Below are 25,302 nucleotides of genomic sequence, written 5' to 3' on the forward strand. Positions count from 1 at the left end.
AGCTATGCTCAGAACCAACTTTATTCTTATCCATTGTTATGACCTTTTTGCAAGCATTGGAATAATGATTAATGGACTAATAAAACTTTCACAAGGAAGTTTTTTTTTTCTGACTCTGAAAAGTTTCTAAATAATACAGGAACCTGAAACAGGACTATTGTTTAGAACATGCCAAATTCGAAGGTTGGAAATTTGAGAAGGAAGAGTCTAAGTTTGGACTTTCTCTTCAGATTTGTTGTCCAAATATTGATTGAGCAAAATGACAAGATGTGTTGTGGCAAAGCTTCAATGAGCCAACAAGTGATGTTTACCAGGCAAAAGGAGAAGGTCTTCTGGGAGAAGAAAAATTTTGCAATTGTGCATGAGCATTTGGTATGACACCTTGGAAATGAGGTAAATGACCAAAGAGTTTCACATTCAATATCATTGAATTGCGATAGGAGAAGATTGAGAAAAGTCATACCTTTCTACCCTTGGATTGTAGAGGGAGAATGATGGTACAATTTTGTGCCCTAATAGATTAAACTTTAAGGTTTACAGTGGGGGGCCAACCAGATTTAAGTGTTTCTTGGATATACCCACGAGCAAAAGGCGTTGTGTACGTCAGTGATAAACCTTAATAAGTTTTTACGTGATGTTAACCTAAGCATTAAGGAATCATTCATGACATTTTGCATTCTTTCAATGTCATTCATACATATCTAGTTAGGAGCATTTGATTCATTCTGATTATGTCATCCAACATAGGCACAATTAGGTTCATAAAATAGAACATACAGGTCATGTTCCCCCAAGGGACAGATCAATGAAGTTCAAGATCTTGCCTTCCCTGCATGACAGCGAAGCATGACAGACACAAACCTTGCCTCTTTCGGTTGTGATAGCAGCGGTTGAAGACAAAGATCTTGCCTTCCTACATTGACAGCGAAGCAGATGAAGACACAAACCTTGCCTCTTTCGGTTGTGATAGAGCTGGTTGAAGACAAAAGATTTGCCTTCCTACATTAACAGCGAAGCAGATGAAAAACAAAGCCTTGCGTCCATCGATTGCAGTGGAGCTAGTTAAAGAAGCAGATCTTGCTTCTTGCATTAACAGCAAAGCAGATCAAAAACAAGCCTTGCCTCCATCGGTTGCTTGGAGCTGGTTAAAGGTTACTACGATTTGTTCCCTAACCGTAGCGGAGCAGATCAAAGACAGCAAATTTATCTTCAGGTGTAGAAACGGATTCAAACCACAATCCTATATCCCTGACCTGTAGTGGATAGGTTGGAAATACAAATCTTGTCCCCTGATCACAGTGGGGCAAACTAAAGCCAGAAATCCTATCTCCTGAAGTTACAGTGGAGCGGATTAAAATGAGGGATCTTATCTTCCTGAGATTACAGCGGAGCAACCGAAGACACTATCCTATTCCCTGAATTACACGGAGTGGGTTAAATAAAGGATCTTATCTCTCTGAGGTTACAGCAGAGTAGGTCGCATCAAGTTTATTCTGAAGATGCATGAATAGATTGAAAACCACAAACCTCGTCCCTGAAGTTGCTACAAGAAGATAAAGGCTACAGACGCATCTCTCTAAATCAGTGGAATGGACGACAACAAGACCTAGGATGGAATGAAACTACTTGAAATGGAGAAGTAACCAAAAAGTCAAGACCCGAGACCGGCAGAAGGGCTTTTAGTCTTTGCTCTTTATCGTTACACAACGAGCAAAGAGGGGCGCTGTTGCAGGCCATTACTCGGTGGCCACTACCCGTTACAAGCCCAAGTGACAAACGCCAATAAGCCCAACCGGCCCCAAACTCAGTCAGACTAGGGCGGAAACACTAGCCAACCTAGCGCCGTGCCATCCCTCTGCATCGCTTGTCCCACGCACCACCAACTCCCTCACCTGCCCCTAACTCCCTGCAATGAAAGAACACGCAAAGCAAGACCAAGGGAGAAAATAACATTTATTGTATCATTTTCGGGGGATAAAAGGGGGGCTTCATCACGGATTTAGGGGATTTTCTTTTTTTTGTAAAAACCCACATCAGAAATCAAAAGGGAATAGAAATTTTAAAAGGTTGAATCCTGCTATTTCTTCTTGGTTTCTCTATTTGTTTCTCTTATTTTGTTTTTTTTTTCTTTGCAAATCTATTCTAAAGTAATAAAAATCAAAAAAGAGAAAAGAAAAGAATACCTGAATCGGCCCTTGGACTGGCCGGCGATGGTCTTTTGCCGTCGTCGGATTCGGCTCGAGAGGGGCCAAGGTCTTGTTTCTCCTCGACCCCCTTTCAAAAGTTCAGGCCCTCTGAATATGCTTCAACTGCGCAGACCGGGAACTCCGTCGCGTGACGCCGGCCACCGGCCATGGCGGTGATTTGGAGCGGTCGAGAAAGGGATTGAGGGGTATGGGATCTTCAGTTCGTCTGAAAGAAAAGAAAAGAAATGGGGCTGATTTGTTTTTTAGGGTTTTATTTATTTATTTTATTTATAAGATTCCATACGGGCGTTTAAAAGGGAACCTGCGCACTTTTGCCCTAATGGGTAATTTGCGCCTTCGGTCCTCATTTCGCGTTGAAATGCAATCTGACCTTTTATTTATTTAAATTTGGGATGCGAGTTCTGTGCCTGTTTCAATTGGGTCCCTGACCATGTGTGCCTTTGCATGAAACGCCGCGCACAAGGGGGCTTGGGATATTTCTCCTTCGCTCCCTCATACTTTCAGCGTATGGCGATTGGTCCTCTTCCTTGTTTTTTTAATTTAACCATTTTTCCTTATTTTTTGTTATCTTATTAATTAATTGATAATGTGATATTATTTTTTTATTTATACTGTTATTATCCTTATTTTTATTTTTATTTACTTCAAATTTACTATATATATACATATTAATATTATATACACATACGCTTACATTTATATTATAACTTACATACATATATGTATTTGCTGCATACTTTAAATTTATATACGTACATACTTATATATCTCTTTTATTTTCATAATATATTACATATTTATCATATTCTTTATATTTTAAAATTTATTTCTTTTTATGTATTTCTATTTTTTATAATTCATAAGCATACATTTTAATATATATATATAAATATACGTTTTATTTTTTTAAAATAAACATATATATATGCCTATTTTAGGTTTTATTTATTTATTCATTCACTATTTTAAATATTATTTTGTTTATTTTAATCCTTGCCATTATTATTGCAATTTCATTCTATTAATTATTTATTTGTCATCTTCAAATGTTTTAAAATCTAAATCTATTAGAATTGTATTTGTTTTGTTATTATATTAATATTATTGTTATATTGTTTCTTACATTATTATTCATGCATTTCGATTTATTTGTATCTATGTTATGTGTATACTTTATGACGCATATTATGTTATGGATTTAGTCTATGTTGCATATTCATTATAGGTCGTGTACGGTATTCTTTTCCTTCTGAACAATTTTTTTTTTTTTAAATATATCAAAATCGCACGCATTTGTTTTTTAAAAAATTTCCACTAAATCATACTCAAAATTCAAAGGGTAAATTTCAAGATAATGCATATTCCGTATTTAGAAGATTCGAGAAATCGTGCCCTAACTTTCTGAGCTTCGATTTTTCTCGCGTTGATCTTAATAATCGAATATCCTTTAAAATTAAATAATGAGGTTTAAATAAATGAAAAGCAAGCTTACTCTCAAAATACGATGTGTTGTGTCCTAACTTACTGGATGCGACATTTTGTTACTTCGAGATAAGAAGGCATTTTTCCATTTGATTTATTCGAGTAATTTTAAAATAACATTAATAGAAGGATCGTATTTTAAATTCTTTAAAGTTCTCAATTTCCGACACCAAGACATTAAGTAATTAATTAGGTACCAATTTTGGGCGTATCGAGGGTGCTAATCCTTCCTCGAGCGTAACCGACTCCCGAACCCGTTTTTCTGAATTTCGTAGACCAAAAGCGTTGTTTTAATAAAATTAAATTGTTTATTAAAACAACCACTTTCGAGGTGACCCGATCACACCTCATCAAAAAAAGATTGGTGGCGACTCCCATTTTCGTTTCCTTTTTCAAATCCAAGTCGACCCCGTTTTTATCCGAAAAATGGTGTCAACAATATCAATGAAATAGTTTTTTATTTTTAATAAATGAGTTAATATCTTATTCGATAGTTAAAATATTTTTTTCTAAATATACGTAATTAACAAACTTTTTAAATTCTCAAATAAAACGGTCGAAAAAACTCAATTATGGCGCGAATCTAATTATAAGCAAATTTGCAAGGATTTTTATTTTTTCAAAACAAGATAAGTTTCATAGTCCAAAAGGTATTCATCAATTCAGAAAAAAACCATTATTTATAAAATAAAATTTACTTTTCATAAATTTATATAGCCATTCATGAACTGATAAAGCAATTACTATACATGTAACACAAAATAAGAAAAATAGAAAAGAGAAAAAATTGAAGAAGAACTATAAATTACCAATAAGAAGAGGATTATGACAGGGCATGATGCTATAGATATGCTGAGCTTCATTACATTTTCTGCATTATAAAAAAATCAACTTAACATTCACCTTCATGTTGATAATTTTGATGAAAATAACAACATTTTAATTATTGGATTAAAATTTTATTATATATATATATATATATGACCATCTTTGAAGAAAATTCAACATTGAGAAAAGAAATAGGAATTTTTTTGGTTTTTCTTAAAGATACTTTTTTTTGGAAAAGAGGGTTTTTTAAAAATATATATATATATATTCTAATGGTTAATTATTGTAATCTTTCACCATACAAAAATTCCAATTTTTTTACAAATCTAAGAAAATCCATTATTTCTCTCAATCTTTTTTAAAATTTCTTTCCAATCCGTATAATTTTATTGAATAAAATTGTTTCTTTTTTCTTTAATTAAGAGATTCGTTAACTTTAAATTTTAATTTCCAATTAAAAAATATGAATCTCTTAATTAAGAAAAATAAGATGATATTTTTTTATCATTAACTTCAATATATAATTGTAATAATCTTTTCGGAATTATACCTTTTCTTTCTTGTTTGAAAAAAAAATATAAAAATTAATTCAATGAAAGAAAAAAAGAATATTTTGGGCATAACTCAAATAAATAAAAATCTTAATTATCCAAAAAAAATCTCAAACTTGTAATAGATTACATCATTATTTTTTATACAAATTACATCATTATTTCTTAAACAAAATAAAACTAACTAATGTATAAGAATTTAGCATATATATGTATGAATGATTAGAAAAAAGAATGAGAATTTAGAAGACAATAGAACCTGAGAGATGACTGAGTACAGGACTGTCAAGGATGTGATGAGATTATATTTGCTTAATAAAATTAAGAATATATATTTTTTTGGAGTAATGATGATAAAGACAATGTTTAAATAGAGGATAAAAAATATAAGGAAATTAATGGGGCATGGAAAGGCATGCACGTTGGCTTCATGCAAAATTCAGCCTTTTGTTTTGTAATACCAGCACATGGTAATATAATTAAACTGGATTTCTATTTCTTATTATTATTATTTATCATAGTTTTATTTTATGTTTATTTATGACTTTTAATATTAAATTATCGCATGTGTTTTTATTAAAGAATTTATATGAACTGCGATATGATGTGATTGACACGTTTTTATTTTATAAAATAAAATTTATAGCGTTAAATTGAATATTTTAAATTATATAATGTTAAAATCATAAAATGAATTTTTTGTTTATGTAATCTTAGGAGATTTATATAAATGAGAGAAGATATGATAATTATTGCATGATATCTCATATGAGATTCTAATAAATGAAGGAGGATTTGTTAAATGCTTTTACTATATATATACACAAAAAATATACGGAATTTAAGGAAAAAATACCGTTGAGTCATTTATATTATGAGTCAAATTAACTTAAAAATAAGTAAAGTAGTTTTTCTAAGTTAGATTAAAGAGCAAAATTATCTTCCTTTTTTTTTAGAAAATTTCATATACATCAGCATGAGATACACGTGGTATGTCACATTTAATTATTTGATTATTTCATTAGCTACTCCAGTTTTTAAGAGTAAAATTGGATGAAGTTTTTAACAAAAAAAATCAGCTTGTTCTTTAATCTAATATATATGAATTGATTTATCTATTTTTTTAAAATAAAGGATAAAATACAATTCAACTGTTAATATAAATACTTCTATAATATATTTACTCTCGATTTAATAATGTGTATAACATCAATTGGTATTTAATAGAAATGTAGTCTTTCCAACCTACATTTTTATTTTCCTATCCATATGCCATGAATATCAAGACAACCCAATCAATGTTAATATCATAAATATTGTGGACAATTAAAAAATGAAAATAATACATAAGAACATTTATATTTAATTTATTAATTTTATATAAAATTTATAAATCACCCATTGAGGCATGTTCTCGATTATGAAATCACCAATCTAGACATTTGCCAAATTCTTACAAAAAAAAAATTCTAAAGAGAGCAGTTTTAATTATATTTTATGAGAACTCGGAGCATTTAAGGTGAGGAATGGCGGCTGCTGTCAAGTGAGATTCGGAGTCGGAGTTCAGTTCAGTTCAGCTCAGTCAAGTGAGAATTCCTTTGGATGACAAGGCGAAGAAAATGAGACATCTGCTATCGAGCTTATACTCTCCAGATCCTTCTTCGACAAATGACTCTCCTTCAAACCACGGTAGCTTAGACGCTATCGAAACTGCTTCTTTCAATGTCGATCAGTACATGAATCTCCTGGTACGTTCCAAATAGTTTTGATCTGAATTACGGATTGGAATTTTACTGAATTCTAATGCTATATTATAGAAATCGATTGTTTGGAATGGAATTCGTCGATTAGATTAGATTATTCATGTTTTTGGTTGGATTTATAGTTGATTCGGAGGGTTTGATACCTTAAAACATGGATTGGATTGAAATGTATAGATACGGACGTCGAATTTGGAAGCGCTTCGTCAGAGGCATGTTGAAATGGCAGCCGAAATTAAGAATATTGATACCGACTTTCAAATGCTGGTTTACAAGAATTACAAGTAGTTTATCAGTACCACGGATGCAATTAACGGTAACTTGTTTCAATTCATCCGCCACTGCTAGTAGAATCGTAGTTTGGGAAAAACTATAGGGTTTGTCATATTATATCTGTTTGTAGATATTTTGTTATTTCCTTTTGATTCAGCAAGATTTTTGATGTGGTAGCAACTGTTGTTTGTTCGATCAAGTTATCTGGACTTTTGAAGTTTGTTCACAAGCACTGTTCTTGTACTGGAATTTTGATTTTAACAGGATGAAAGTAATCAATATGGAACATCTGCTTGACCAGGTGTGCTGGAATATTCTTCATGTCAGTTTTAGTTGAATTTTTCGAATAATGTATTAAGAAACGAGGAAAAGGGAATTACTCAAAGCTGAAATTTTTTCCTACTTTACATTTTTATAATTGTAGATAATGTCAGTGCAATCTAAAAGTGATGGGATCAACACTTCTCTTTTGAGAAGAGAGAACACATAGAAAAGTTGCACCGGACACGTAACTTCTGCTTCAAGTTCAGTTATTAAAGACTGTTAATCTACGTGGTGGCTAGTGAATAATGTGACAGCAGCCCTAAGATTTAAAGCCAATTTTTAAGGTCATTGTTGCTTACCTTGTTTGTTTTCTTCTATTTTATAAATTTTAACACTTTGTTTTCTACATAATTTTGCTTTTATGTCAAAATTTTCTGTTCAAAAGATTTAACACACACCATTGTTTTCTTGCCAGGCATATGGAGATTCGTCATTTCAGGACTGTAAACAAGCACCTAAGAAGCGATTGATATAATAGTAAAAAACTTGCACGTACGTCTGGTCTTTGCCTTATGCATGTATGGTGATTTATTGCAGATAAAAGAAAATTTTTAATGTTTTTCTGAAATTACCTTCTCGGGGAGAGCTGATCTCAGGCTCTGAACCCATTCAAGCTTGAGCTGAAGCTGCAGTGCTTTTGAAGCAGTTGGATTTTCCGGTTTGTACCGCAATCTTTCAGATTGAATTATCTTAGCTGGTTGTGCTCTGTCAAAATGGAGCTTAAAAACTAAATTACCAGGTTTGTACCGCAATCTTTCACATTGAATTATCTAGCTGGTTGTGCTCTGTCAAAATGGAGCTTAAAAACTAATTACCATGTATGGCTTTACTCCACATGAAATGCATCAGCAAAGGGATGTAAATGACTTCATTCTTTCTCTCTCTTGTTTTTTTTTTAAAAAAATTCTTTAAAAATTGAACTTCTAATTACTGGAAGTCTTTAAAACTAGCAGTTAATATCTTTGACTTACAGTGATATTTCTATAACACCCCTAATTCGTATTTATCGTCGAAACAGGGTTACAGAGCATTATCGAAATTTACAAACAAATAAACAATATTTCATATCATATAGCATTTATATCAGAAACCAATCGAAACCAAGCATAATGTCCTTATATGAGCCCTCGAAGCCTAAAATACACATTAGAAACAAGTCGAGATTAAATCGAGTACTTAAAGAATTTTTTGGAAAAACATTAAATTTTTCAAGGTGCAGGAGACACATGCCCGTGTGGCAAGGCTGTGTGTCTCATACGGTCAATAAACACGCCCATGTCTCAGGCTGTGTGGGCATTCGAAATAGGGACACCGGCCGTGTCCCAGCCTGTGTCCAAACTTATAAGCTTTCTAACTTGGGTCACACGGTCAAGCCACACGCCCATGTGTTAGGCCGTGTGAGCATTCTGTTTTGCAAATTAAAAGATACAAGGGACATAGGCTGAGACACAAGCTCGTGTCTCTACCCGTGTGGACAAAATCGGCCATTTCCAAGCCACATTTCTCACCCAATTTGCCAACAATCTAACCAAACATTTTTGGACATCAACAATCTATATCAAGGCAATCCACCAAGCCAAACCCAAATCTTATACATGACATAATACCACATATATCCAAGAATCCATACTTACCAAATTGACCAAATACTCAAATATGTAAATTTATACAAAATACAAGCCATACAAATGACTAATCTCAACAAAATGTATATATGCCAACGTTGGCCAAATTAACCTTGTAACGCCCCAATTTTCGGGAATTCTGTGAATGTTGGCATAGGTTTAATTATGTTAGTGGGCCTCTAGAAGGCCCAAGCTTAAGATAGAACCCGGCAATTTTAGTTAATTTTTGTTCCATAAGAAAAAGGGGGTGAAATTATGAAATAGAACCTATGTGAAAATGTTTGAAAATGCTATAGGCTAAATTGAAGTGGCCAAATAAATAGAGTGCAAATAGGAGGATTTGCATGACAACCTCCCATTTTACATGAAGTGGCCAGCCATCATGTTGTTGTAGACAATATGAACACTTGATATCCATAATTCATGGTACAAATTGATAATGGGTTAGGTAATATTCCATGATAATGGATTAGGTAAATATTCCATGATAATGGGTTAGGTAAATGTTCCATGATAATGGTTTAGGTAAATGTTCCATGATGGGCATTTCATGTCTTTTGTATTAAAGAATTAAATGGATGAAATATAAAATTTTATTAAAAGAAAAGGGGTGAAAAGAACAAAGTTTTGTCCATCTTTGTTCATCATAGCCGAAATTTAGAGAAGAGAAAGGAGAGGAGAAAGCTCTTGAATGTTCGGTCACTTGGGGAAGAAATTGAAGGTAAGTTCATGGTAGTTTGCTTCTATCTTGATGTTCATGAGTTCTTCTTGATTCTACCTTAACTCTTGAAGCATATTTTGGTTTTTAGTTGTGTTGTGAGCATTTAGTCATGAATTAAAATGAAGGAAATGGTTGTTGTTTCATGTTCTTTTGATGAAAAATGGAAGATAGGTGAAGTTGAGCCAAACAAATGAGCATGCATGTGCCTTAGATGCTAAGGGGAAAAATCGGCTAACATGTTGTGCTTTAAAATGATGAAATAGAGATTATACTTAAGTAAAATCATAGATATGTGATGATTGATTGGTGATATACATGTTTAAATAACAAGCATGCAAGTTAGGTGTGAAAGAGTGATTTGGTAATAAATCTGCTTAGGACAGCAGCAGTAATGTGACTTTGGAAAATCACCATAAATTGTGGGAGATAAATTAGAAGCTGAATAAATTATGTAATTAAAGCTTATTGAGTCTAGTTTCAAATGAAATAAACAAGAACATATTTTGAATTCTGTACAATGAGAAATTTGATTCGTAATGAAGAGTGGTCAGATTAGTCAAACAATGAAACATGGGAAACTTTGAGAAAAATCTGGTATTGATTGGCTAAACCAAAAATTCTAAAATTTTATGGATAGAAGATATATGAGTCTATTTTCAGGAAAAATTAACAAAACTTGATTTGGAGTTTCGTAGCTCCGGTTATAAATGATTTAGTGACTGTTGCTCAGGAAGATAGCTTGCAGTGAAATTATGATTATGTGGTAAACACTGACAAAAATTTGTTAATGAGTTGCTTATTGATTTCTTATAAGCTTACTCTGATCTGTAGGTGTGGTTGGCCGAATATTGTAAGGGGTTAATACGTAGTTCGTATTTGAATAGTTAGATTAATGTGTTAGTAATCCAATTGTAGGCAGTTCGTGTGTGAATCTCGTCAGCATATCGTCGCAAACAGGTGTGTAACTAACACCCTCTTTCTTAGTCTGGATCGGCAAAAGTCGAAAAGCCGAAATGCCGAAAACCGGTATTTTGTAGATTTGCGAGTGTGCGAATGCTCATGAGGTAAATCAATTAATGTTTTTGGTAAGCTGCAAAATTTGGACTGCAAAGTGCATGATTTCTGTGCCATCGATATTTTGGGCTTAATGGGCCAAAATTGGAATGATGGGCCAACGGGCCCAATTCGGTAAGAACCCTCGGTACGTGATTCTGTTATACGTGAAAAGTAGGAATATGCATGAAAAACCCTATAATAGATAAATTACTGAAATACCTTTAAAAGTAGAAAATTTACAGTTTTACCCTTAGTAGATAAATTACCGAAATACCCTAGGGTTAAATTGACCTAAATGCATGTTTGACTGTTGTTATTTACTGCATGTCATGTTGTTATTATCTGATGCATGGGATTGGGATATTGACGGAGGAAGTACTGAAAGTAGCTTGTCCACGTACTGGAGGCTTTGCCTCAATTTACTGTTAACTGATCAGCAAGGCTGCAACTGTGGAGTGTTGGGTTGGGTGGGTTGAGCTATTCCCCACATGGAGTGTAGGGCTGGTACGGTGGTGTGTAGTGGCTGGTGGGTTGAGTAGTCTCCCCAAATGGGCTTGCATATGTTATTGATGTTGCATGTATTTTGAAATGGGCCTATGGGCCATACTGTTATCTGAATAAGGGGCTAAGGCCCAGTTTATTGTAATCTGAAAAGGGCTCTGGTCCAGTACCACTGTTACCTGAATGGGCTTAGGCCCAATAGGCTTGAGCTGACTTGGGCTTTGAATGAGTTTTCCTTACACACTGAGTTTCCCCAAACTCACCCCTTTTATTTTCATCCACGCAGGAAATCCCCAACCATAGTGGGCTTGGAGCTGTGAGGGAATTCGGAGTGGCCACCCGTTCTGAAAGTTTGGTTTTCTTCTGGTGAACTGGACATCCTATTATTTACGTTGAGGTTTGGGTTTTTAAATGTAATAAGGCCGCTTAATTATTTTTGATGGTTTTAATATGTATTACTAAGATAGGTATTACTTATTTTAATTGTTGAAATTGGATAGCTTTAGGGCGCGTTTTCAAAAAAAAACAACAATTGATTTCAAAATAACACGACAACAAGCAAAGCTTCCGCAATGAAAGTATTTTCCAAAATTAATCACTTTTCCTGAAAATGACTTAATCAAATCGGTTTCCTAGAAATATACATGACGTTAAGGTGTGGCAATAGCGGTGTGCATGTCTAGGATTGAATCCGAAGGGAGCTTGGTACTTAAGTAGTCCGATAGACTCACCTCCTCTTTTCCGATTTCTTACTTGGTGCACAGCTTCCATTCACTTTAACCTATAATGAAATTATCTTTTAAAACGCTAAGTAGGTTTTTCTGGATCAACAATATAAAATGTTTTGAACGCTTCGATGTGGCATGTTGGATCCGGCCATAACGTCTGGGCCGGGTTTGGGGTGTTACAAACCTATATATGCCATTTTAACCAAAATTAATTTACTATTTATACCAAAATGGGCCGCTGATAGTGTGAATCTGCTCTAACCAGCTTCCAACCAAAATGAGCTTTTGATTTACTATAAAACATGAGAAATAAAACAAAGTAAGCATTTACGCTTAGTAAGTCTGTATAACATGGAAATTAACTTACCATTCAATTGCATTTAAGGTAAGCATACAAAACTTATCCAAATTATTTTGGTCAAATGCTTAAACACATATCCTCAACATGTTAGCCATGTAACACTTTCAATAACCAATAAACATGGATGTACATAATCACTAGGTAAGTTTCACATACATGTATCATCCCTCTCATGTTTCAATATATCATGTAATATCATTTCCATGTATTTCTATGTATATACCGTTAATAGTTTGTTTCGAACTCAGAATGTCTCATATCAGAACTTAGCCTGTTGAACCATTTAGAATATCGTTGGATACACAGGTAGTACACACGAGGTGTACAAATCTGTAATGTATTAATTCATATAATGGTATACCCATGCGAGTATGTAAACAGAAAAATCTTTCGAGCCATGTAACGGGAAGCTTAATCGAGCTGTATATTGGGAAGCTCATAAGAGCCATAAATCGGGAAGCTCATGAGAGCCAATTATTGAGAAGCTCAAGAGAGTCATTAATCAGTAAGCTCACAAAAGCCAAATATCGGGATGCTCATAAGAGCTATGGTATATCCACAACACATGCAGGACCATAACCAATCTGGGAATAAACTAGCATTTTGTTAATTTCTTTATATATGGCTTGTTGGATTGGCCTTCCTAGCTTCTCCTCAAATGAAAAGAAGACTTGGGGTGTGGGGAGGGAGGAAAACTACCATTTAGATAGATTAATGAAGAATATCTTGTTTTCAATTATCTATAATTAGGGGTTTGTGGGTTTGCAGAGGCTATCCTTGCTTATCAAGTAATATTTCCTGACTCAGAGGTCCAACTAACTGGTCTTGCTCAAGACTTAGTTGTCAAGTAACAACTTCATTTGATTTCCCATGATAAGTTGTAACTCTATTGTTTCTCAAAATACAAAACATGAAAACATTTTACTCACATGGTTCCTTTTCTTTAGGCACTTTTGAAACTACTGAGTAGTATGTAAAGGGTCGAATTTCTTGTGGCAATCTCCTGGGTGTTCTTTGTAAGTAGGGTGCATTTGCCTTTCCTGACCTATTCTTGTTCATGGTTATGCAATGGCTATCCGAATATTAAATGTAATTAATTAAAAATTATATCATTGTTTACAAATGCACATTTTACAAGTGTCTGCTAGTCAAATAATTTATTATCTCGATATTTGGAGATGTCTTTAGCATTTTGTACTTGATAGAGACAAGAAAGTGCTCTTGATGTTACTGCTTGTTGAGCATGTTCTCAACTAGAACTGAAGCTTCTTTGAGTTCATAAGAAAATTGATCCTTGGTACCATGTTGTTTTATCAATGATGGTGTAAGTTTGAATTTGTTTGCTTCTGAGTTTTGTTGGAATCATATAAACAATGCTTTCATTTATTGTATTTCTTTTCTTTGTATTTTGAAACTTAAACTTATTTAACCTTTTTCTTATTGATTTCAAAATCCTTTGCAGGGATTATTTGGATAGATGTGCTTCTAATGGATGAAGTGTTAAGTGAGGCCGTTCTACATTGTTTTTCTCTGGAGCTCTTTCTTGAATCTTATTTGACCCATTATATTTTTAGTCTATATTTCATTTCTTCCTCTAATCTAAGTAAATATAGCTTATTTTCATATTGAGGACAATGCTCTGTTGAATGATACTCTTTTGTGGTCTCCGCTGCCCAAGTTACTCTTAAATAGTATGTTGCTAGGACATTTAATTACCTTCTACGAGGCATATCAGGTTTCTGTTTGTGATTGTTGCTCTTCAAAATATTTCTACACTTTTGGAGTTTCAAATCACTCAGATGATAACAATATGGTTTAAATTTACTAATAATGGTCTCATGGGCATGTCATTGCTTTTTCCTGATTCCTGATGGAGGTCCAAAGAAATCTCATTAATCTTTTCTCACTTTTTAAAGATCCTAGTTCACTTGAACTGAAAATATAATTAACCTAAAGCTAGCTGATGATGATTCACTTAACTAACTAAAATCACGACAAAGGCAAGCGCACCTATCAAATAGTAGTATAGTTATGGTGAGTCAGGAATATCGTATCCACGAGGACTAAAAATACTAGTAATTACTATCTTTTTATTATCTAGCCGATAAATTGAAGGAATTGTTTTTAATCTAAAATTATCTAAACTAATTATTAAGACACAACAGAGAATTAAGTAAGAAAATATTCGAATGAACTAATGAGAGACATAATAAGAAAATATTCGAATGAACTAATGAGATACATAATACCCAGGAAAGAATCCACCTAAACTTCACTTATTATTCTGAATCTAAATTAAACAATCTATTCACTTGCCTTGATCCATAGAAATCTCTAAATTATATTAATATCTCTTTCGAGAGTAAAAATAACTAACTCTAGGCTGATTAATTGAACTAACTCCAGGTTGATTAATTGAAATCTCTTTCTAATTGAAACCCCTATTATCGCATTAACTCGATCAATAGATTCCCCTATTAGATTTGACTCTAATCTGGTAGATTTATTTCACCCTATTTCTAGGATTGCATGCAACTCCACTCAATTACGCTAGATCTACTCTTAAATAATGACTTTTGCTCCACTAAAATAAGTACATCTATTATGAATTAATATCCTGAAAACATTAAAACATGAAATAAGTACACATAATTGAGATCAAGAAATCAAGTATTTATCATGTAATTCAGAAATTAAATAACGAGATCCATCATAGGTTTCATCTTCCCTAGGTGTCTGAGGAATTTAGTTCATAATTTGTAAGGAAGACATCTCAAAATTAGGAAAACAGCAAAATATAAAGAAACCCAAAAACTTCTAGAGAAATTGTGGAGATCTTCAATCTTGAAGGAGATCCTGCTTCTGATTTGAATCCATTGGCGTTCTTCGAGTGAATTCTTCATTCTTCTCTGCGTCCCCCTTTAGATCCTCTTCTAGTGTGTATTTATAGACTTTAGAATGCTTAGAAACCCTAAAAATTGGCTTTTTCACGTGTTTGGGAAACAGGGAGCGATATCGACACAGACTGGCACATGGGCATGTGCTCAGCCCATAAGGGAATGCCCAGGCCATGTAGTTCCTGAAAATAGCTCGTTTTGTCCAATTTTGGCCCGTTTTCCACTCCTTTTGCTTCTTTATGCTCACCTAAGTATAGAAACATAAGTTAAAATGATTAGGAGCATAAAATTCATTAATTCACATAAAAAATCATCCAAAAATATGTCAAGCATGGGATTAAAATATGTTACTTTTATGGTTTATCAAAGCAAAAGTCATGTCTATGACTTGCCACTTAACTATTGTTACTCTAGAATTGATATCTATAGTTGCCTCATTATTACTTTCTATTGCTTGTTCGGTAAGGAGTTATTTATGAAAAATGAGAGGTGCACTAAATGTTAAAGCATACAAATTTCTAGATCCTACATGAACTTTTAAAATTTTGAAAATTTAAGTACACATGATTTGTTTTGATTGATGTAGATCCATCTAATGAAGATCACCTTAGAAGTCTGAGTTCATAATATATAATTTGCAGATGCCTTTCTGAGAGTAAATGTTAGTTCAAAATAGGCAGCAGAGGAGCTCCCCTTGTAGGCTGCTCTGGAAGCGAGTAAAAAAGCTGTGCTCCAAGGTAGCATGGATGTCTTACTGGTAAACTCATTAAAAGCTGAAGCAACACTTGTTTAGTTTCTTGGTCTTAGATAGGTTATTTGCTTGCTCGTATATAAATAATAATAAGAAACGATAATTAAATTCAAATACGTTTATAGAACATATTACTTCATGGGTTGGTTGGAAATTTAAATACACTGTTTTTAGTTTTTAAAAGCCAAAGACACCTAAGCTAAATTAACCTGAATTAAACTCTTCAATAACTTAATATTCTAGTGAGCAATCAATAAAATAATCTATTTTATGTATTTTTTTAGCATGAGTGACAATGTGTGATTTTGTTGTGGATATATTTAACATGTGGGTGACAATTTACTATAATGAATTTATTTTGTGTATTTTTTAATTATAATGTGAATTTATTTTGAATGTCGACAACAACATATTTTTGAAATTATTATTTGTTACTTGTATTTGTTCTTGAATTAATAATTATTATTGGTTGCTATTTTTTTAATTATTATTTATTACATGATCATATAGCATCAATTGTTATTTAATTTATATGTGAATATGTGTAATAGAAATTTTTTAAATTATATTTTCTAATTAAATGCAGATGTTTGATGATGAATATTACATCAACTTGCATGCGGGTTGGCATTTTCTATGTAACTCATAACTTAGGTACATGGGTGGGAATAAGCTTAAAATAATAAAGGATCTTGATACCATATCTTACTTTGAGTTATGTAATAAAGTACAAAAAGATCTGCAATTTCATATTGTGAAAATTATTTACTTTTATGTGCCTAACAGTGGGAGTTTGGATGGTAGGCTTAAGGTAGTATGGGATGATAGTAGCATCATAGATATGTTGAATTATTGGTACAAGCATTTTGTTATTGACTTATATGTGGAGCATGAAATAGATAGTGAGCCACTTATAAAACAAGAGAATGATGCATCACATGTTTATAAGAATGATGATTTTGGAGCTAGTGGGAGGGTTCTTTTGGGAGCTATAGATGGGTCCAACAATAGGGACTGTGAGGGGGATGGTAAGGGTGTTGGTCAAGGGGCTTTTGAGGCAGATGGTGTGTAACACTCTTAACCCGTATTCGTCACCGGACTAGGGTTAAAGGCATTACTGGACAATCGAAAGTATTTTACATTCAATAACAAACATCATAGCATCAAAGGTCAAATATCAATACAAAGTCCCTTACATAGGTTATTGAGACCTTAAACATACATTAGAAAGGGGTCGGGACAAAACCGAACTCATACAAAAATTTTCGAAACTTAAACAATTTTTTCAAAGTTTCACAGGTCACACACCCGTGTGAACAAGCCGTGTGCCTCACACAGCTTTAGGCACATCCGTGTGTCTAGGCAGTGTCAAAACAGGGCATACATACTGACTTGTCCACACGGCCATAAGACACGCCCATGTGCCAGGCTGTGTGAAAATTAGGGAGGCTACTGACTTGGATCACATGGCCAGTCACATGCCCGTGTGTCTAGCCCGTGGTCGAAACTGACTTGGAAACACTGCCTGGCATGCGCCAATGTGTGCGACCGTGTGGTCTGCCCAAACTCATTTCAAAATGGCCCTCGAGCAACACGACTGAGACACATGCCCGTGTTCTGCCCGTGTAGGCAAAAGTAAGCCATTTACAAGGCCAATTTTCCACCGAATAAGGGTCCTCCTTACAATCATCAAATAGGCAGAAATTGCACATCAAATTCCAACCATTTCACAGCCAAAACATACACCATTTATACCGATACATTATCAACATATTCCATTCTCAATTTATCAACCAAATCATACCAAATCTAAACCAAAATCATACCAAAGCATATGTTTCAATACTTCAAATTTACATCATACAATCTCATAACTAAACTTACCAAAATTGACCATTTCATTTGGTCATTCATAAGCACATCACATATCATATACCAAAATCAAACATAAGATCAACTAAACCAAGCCATATCACATGGTTAAATATATACATCTCAAAACATAATCAAAGTACTTTTAGCCTATACATGCCATACTTTAATATATGCATTTTCAAAAGGTACTAAATTAAGGTTTAATAGTGTGGTGACAATCCTCGACGACCCCCGAGCTCCCGATAGCTACGATATCTATAAAACAATGCAAACACACACAAAGTAAGCTTTCAAAAGCTTAGTAAGCCATATACAAATAAACTTATCAACTTAAATCATATAATCATCATCCATTTACATATAATTCATAGCCAAATACTATCACAAACCTCATTGTTCATATACATTTCATATATTCCCAATTCTTTAGCACATATAGCATATTTTCTCATGCTTTTATCACATATCATCAGTTGATCACTAAAGTACATATACTTACCTTTTACATCGAATATGATACTCATTCTACACGTACCTGAATCGGATACATGTTCACATCATAACTCATTTTCTCAGAATGCCCATTGAATCGTTCGGAATCATAAGGATATGCTGATAACTCGAAAAGCTATTAGAATGCCAACATCCCAGACATGGTTTTACATGTAATCAAATATCGATGTCACTGTCCCGAATAGGGTCTTACACAAAATCAAATACGATGCCAACGTCCCAAACGTGGTCTTACACGTAAACTATAATTCGATGCCAACGTGCCAGGCGTGGTCTTACACGATAACATATGTCGGATCCTATGTCATGACATATGTATCCTATACTATTCCTAAGGTTCTTACGAGGCTTTTCGGACGTCGGAACTTTGTCGATACTTTCTTGGATATCTCATTCTCAACACATATATTCATTCAATATTGTTCAAAATCATATAATCAATAATAATTCAATTCAAAATGCATTTATTTGTATATCGACTTACCTCGTACGGATTCGAATAGACGGAATCGGCTACTCGACGACTTTCGACTCTCCCCTATCTAATTTTTTTTCTTTAATTTTTGATCTATATAAATTCAAATTTAACTCTTTTATTCACCAGATCATTCAAATCAATCCAAAAACACATATTTAGGGCATTTTACAAATTAACCCTCACATTTTCACATTTTGTCCTTAATTCACAAAATCACAAAATACACATAATTTCCATATACCCAAGCATAGCTGAATATTCATAGTGTTCATATAAGCCCATATATTTCATTTATTTCACATTTTAGTCCCTCAATTTATAAATTTTACAATTTAGTCCATTTTACTGAAATTCATCAAAAATTCAAAGACAAAACTTAGTAATCTAACACATATCTTTCATTTTCTAACATCAAACTTCATAAAGCTCACATTATCATCAATAGCTCCACTCAAAATCATCAACAATTTCAGAAATTCAAAAATGGGCTTTGGAGAACACTAAGCAACAATCACAAAAACATAGAAATTATTAAAAACAGATCAAAACACATACCTCAATCAAGCAAAACTATAGTCGAAACCCTAACTTGTGTTTTCTTCTTCTTTTGTTCTTCAATTTCGGCATATACAAACATACTATGGCCTATTTTCATGTTTTGGTTAATTAATATAACTTAAATATACCTTTTACCATTTTAACCTTATTATAAACAGTATAAAATCATATATATTAAGGCCATTTATGTCCATTATCAAAACCAATGGTTTAATATCAACATAAGGGCTCTCAATTAATAAGCCATGTCATTTCAACACTTTTAACAAATAGCATACAACTTTTATATTTTATGCGATTAAGTCCCTTTATCAAATTAAGCACACAAATGATCGAATTTTCATACAAAACTTTTACACATGCTAATTCACATATCATAAGCACAGAAAATAATATTAAAATATTTTTTTGACTCAAATTTGTGGTCCTGAAACCACTATTCCGACTAGAGTCTAAACCGAATTGTTACAACTCTCCCCCCTCAGGGATTTTCGTCCCCGAAAATCTTACCGTCGAATAGGTTCGAATATTGTTGTTTTATAGCATCTTCGGGCTCCCACGTAGCCTTTTCGACCCCATGTCGATGCCAAAATACTTTAACTAACGAAATTTTCTTATTTCTCAATTTTTTAATCTCGTAGCCAAAATACGGATCGATTCTTCATCGTAGGTCATATCAGACTGAATCTCAATCTCAGACGGAGAAATCACATGCCAATGATCAGATTTGTATCATCGAAGCATCGATACATGAAATACATTATGAATTTTTTCTAGCTCTGGTGGTAATAACAATCTATAAGCAACTGGTACCCTAAACCCTAAACTCTAAACCCTAAAACCCTAAACCCTAAACCCTACGCTAAATAATTTCATACGGCCCAATGAACCTCGGACTCAATTTGCCTTTACGGCCAAATCGAAGTACTTTCTTCTAGGGAGACACTTTCAAAAACACTTTGTCACCTATCTCAAATTCAATGTCTTTTCGTTTCAAATCTACATAAGATTTCTGTTGATCGGAAGCTGCTTTCAGACTATCTCGGATCACTTTTACTTTTTGTTCAGTTTCTTTTATCAAATCAACCCCATGTATCTTATTCTCATTAATCTCAGTCCAATACAAAGGTGTACGACATTTGTGACCATATAAGGCTTCGTATGGTGCCATTTTGATGCTCGATTGAAAACTGTTATTGTAAGAAAATTTAATCAAAGGCAAATACTATTCCCACGAACCTTCAAACTCAAGAATGCAACATATCAACATATCCTCGAGTATCTGAATAATCCGCTGGGTTGACCATCCATTTGCAGATGAAAAGCAGTACTGAAGTATAATTTTGTACCCAAAGCATCTTGCAATTTCTTCCAAAATCGCGATGTGAACCTCGGATCTCTGTCTGACAAAATAGATGATGGCATACCATGCCATCTCACAATATCGAAAATATATAACTCAGTTAACTTATCAAGTGAGTAATCAGATCGTACCGGAATAAAATAGGCTAATTTTTTCAATCGATCAACTATAACCCAGATTGCATTTTTCTTTCTCGGAGATAGGGGCAAACTCGAAACAAAGTCCATTGTTACTCTATCCCATTTTCATTCTGGAATCATAATCGGTTGTAACAACTCGAACGGCACCTGATGTTCAGCTTTAACTTGCTGATAGATTAATCATTTTGCAACAAATTCAGAGATATCACGCTTCATACCAAGCCACCAATAAAGCTATTTCAGATTATTATACATTTTCGTACTACCCAGATGAACAGATAAACGACTATTGTGAACTTCATTTAAAATCATCTGAATCAATTTTGGATTTCTCAGAACACAAATTCGATCTCAGAGTCTCAAACAATTGTCATTAACAATTTGAAATTCAGAATCAGAATCCAATTCACACTGAAACGTTTTGCTAAAATCTCATTATCAATCTTCTGAGCTTCGATAATCTGTTGAATGAATAACGGTCTTGATTTTAATTCGGCTAAAACCAAACCATCATCAGACACAACCAAATGAGCATTCATCACACGCAGAGCAAACAGTGATTTTCGACTTAAAGCATCAGCAACAACATTTGCTTTTCCCGGATGATAATCAATTACAAGCTCATAATTTTTTAACAGTTCTAACCATCTTCTCTGTCGTAGATTCAAATCTTTCTGAGTCATCATATATTTCAAACTCTTATGATCAGAATATACGCTAAATTTCTCACAAAACAGATAGTGGCGCCAAATCTTCAAAGTAAACACAATCGCAGCTAACTCAAGGTTGTGCTTCGGATAATTCTTTTCGTGTGACTTTACCTATCTCAAAGCATAAGCAATGACTTTACCTTCCTACATCAAAAACATTCCGGACTGTTCAACAAAGCATCACTATAGATTACAAATTCTTTACCTGTTTCGGGTTGTACTAACACTGAAGCTTCAGTCAACAAAGTTTTCAACTGATCAAAACTTTTCTGACACTTTTTGGACCATTCAGACTTCAAATCTTTCTGAAGCAGTTTCGTTAACAGAGTTGCAATCTTAGAAAATCCTTTTACAAATCTTCAGTAATAACAAGCAAGTCCTAAAAAACTGCGAACTTCAGAAACATTTCTCAAATGCTTCCAATCTAGAATAGCTAAAATTTTTCTCGGATCAAATCGAATACCTGATGTTGATACAATATGGACCAAAAAACCAACTTCTCGTAACCAGAATTCACATCTACTGAACTTCGCATACAATTGCTTATCTCGCAAGGTTTGTAGCACTATTCTCAGATGTTCGGCATACTCGAATTTATCATGCGAAAAAATCAATATGTCATCAATGAATACAACAACAAATCGATCTAAATACGGTTTAAAAATTCTATTCATGAAATCCATAAAGATAGCATGTGCATTAGTTAATCCAAAAGGCATAACTAAGAATTCATAGTGGCCGTACCTCGTCCTGAATGCAGTTTTTGGAATGTCTGAGTCTTTTACTCGCAACTGATAATAACCCAATCTCAAATATATCTTCGAAAACACAGTAGCTCCTTTCAATTGATCAAACAAATCATCAATTCGAGGCAGAGGATACTTGTTCTTGATAGTCACTTTGTTCAACTGACGATAATCTATGCACATTCTAATCGTACTGTCTTTCTTTTTCACAAACAGAACAGGAACACCCCAAGGTGAGAAACTTGATCTCGTAAACCCTCTATCGATCAATTCTTGCAACTGAGACTTTAATTCTTTTAACTCGGTTAGAGCCATTCTATACGGAGCTATCGAAATCGAAGTAGTTACCGATACTAACTGAATACCAAATTCAACTTCTCGGATCGGAGGTAATCCTGGAAGTTTTTCAGGAAACATATAAGGGAATTCACAGACAATATGTACTGATTCAATTTTCTTTTCTGACACATTTGAATCAATCACATAAGAAAAGTAAGCTTAACAACCTTTTCTTATAATAATCAGAGCTTTCATTGACGAAATCACAGCTGGTAACCCATTTAAATCACTGGATTCAATTCAAACTATTTCATCATTTTTACATCTCAAATCAATAGTTTTTCGTTTTCAATTCACAACAGCATCATGCAACATTAACCAATCCATACCCAGAATTATATCAAACTCATTGAAAGGTAATAGCATCAATCAGCCGGAAAACAAATGTCTCGAAACATCAATGGACGATTCTTGCAGACTTTATCAACCAAAACACATCTGCCTAGGGGGTTCAATACTTTAATTACAAATTCAATAGACTCTAGACTCTACAGGAAAAGTCTTACTATTCACTAAAATCATGCATATATAAGAATGCGTTGATCCAAGATCTATCAAAGCAATCACAGAAGTATCATAAAGAGTAAGTGTACCCATTATAACATCTAGAGATAAAGCTTCCTCACGAGCTTGGACGGCGTAGGCTCTGGCAGGTGCGCGAGCCTCAGAATTAACAGCAGTGTCTTTTGTTCCCCTCTGACTGACACTCACATTACCCGTATTTCTGAGAGGTCTACCACAAGATACATTGCCACTTGGCCTCGAATTTTGTACCATTTCTTGCTCAATAGACTCTGAGCGATCACGAATAAAGTGATCTAGTGATCTACATTTGAAACAAACCCGATCATACAGTCTACAATTACCAGGAGATCTTTTACCATAGTGTTTGCACTCAAGGCGATCAAATCTGACATTTCCAACACTTGCAACAGAAGTAGCTAGAGCTCTAAAGCTCGAATGCAATCTAGCATGATCTCTACTCAAATGCCCCACATTAGCCTTTGAACGGCTATAATCATCTCAGAATTTCCTTGACACAGGCTGAAATGATTTACTTGCAGATCTCTTTCTCACATCTCTAGATTCTGAATTGACTTTTCTTTTCTCTTTCCCAAGTTCTTCTACTTTACATGCTCGTTCAACAAGCACTACAAACTCTTTGATCTCAAGAATCCCGACTAACAAACAAATATCTTCATTCAGTCCATCTCTAAACCTCTTACACATAATACCTTCAATCGAAACACATTCTCGAGCATACTGGTTCAATCTTACAAATTCTCGCTCGTATTCTGTAACAGACATACGGCCTTGTTTCAATTCAAGAAACTCTTTGCATTTCTGATCAATAAATCTCTGATTGATGTATTTCTTTCGAAATTCAGCTTGAAAGAAATCTCAGGTGACTTGCTCTCTCGGAACCACTGATATCAAAGTCTTCTACTAGTGATACGCTGTATCTCTCAGAAGTGAAATGGCACATTTTATACATTAATCCGAAGTCAGAGACAATTCATCAAACACTCTTATCGTATTCTCTAATCAGAACTCGACTCTTTCAGCATCATCATTTTTTGTAGCACGGAATTCTTCGGCACCATATTTTCTAATTTTGTCAATTGGAGTCTTATTCAACTGATTTGAATTAGTTTGTAAACTAGCAGGGACTTGCGAAAGATTGACCAGGGTTAGAGGTTGTTGAATAGCCGGATTAGTTCTAATGTACTGACTGAACCAATCATTCATCATTTTATAGAAGGCTTGTCTAGCCTCCCTATCACAGCTACTTGTAGCCGGTCTAGAATCGTATGGCACTGTCCCTTGCGCGGGAGCAGACGCATTATTCTCGACATTGTCAGCTCTGGCTCGTTCGGGATCTATTTGTTATATAAAACACATTTTCATTGTCAGGATTCATCACACTATCGCAATTCATAAATATGGCATGTATAGCTAGACTTGCATACGCTACGTTAGTCCTAAAATCGACTAAACTATAACTCTGATACCAACCAAATGTAACACCCCTGACCCGTATCTGTCACCGGACTAGGGTTAAAGGCCTTACTGGATAATCGAAAACATTTTACTTTTAATAACAAACATCATAGCATCAAAGGTCAAATATCAATACAAAGTCCTTTACATAGGTCATCGAGAAAGGCGTCGGGACTAAACTGAGCTCATACAAAATTTTTTGAAACTTAAACAATTTTTTCAAAGTTTCACAAGTCACACGCCCGTGTGAACAGGCTGTGTGCCTCACACGGCTTTAGACACGCCCGTGTGTCAGGCCATGTAAAAATTAGGAAGGCTATTGACCTGAATCACACGGCCAGTCACACACCCGTCTGTCTAGCCCGTGGTCGAAACTAACTTGGCTACACGGCCTAGCACACGCCTGTTTGTGCGACCGTGTGGTCTTCCCAGGCTCATTTCGAGATTGCCCTCAGGCAACACGGCTAAGACACACGCTCGAGTCTCTGCCCATGTGGGCAAAAATAGGCCATTT

Source organism: Gossypium hirsutum, chromosome A12 (assembly GCF_007990345.1).
Source record: "Gossypium hirsutum isolate 1008001.06 chromosome A12, Gossypium_hirsutum_v2.1, whole genome shotgun sequence".
NCBI lineage: Eukaryota > Viridiplantae > Streptophyta > Magnoliopsida > Malvales > Malvaceae > Gossypium > Gossypium hirsutum.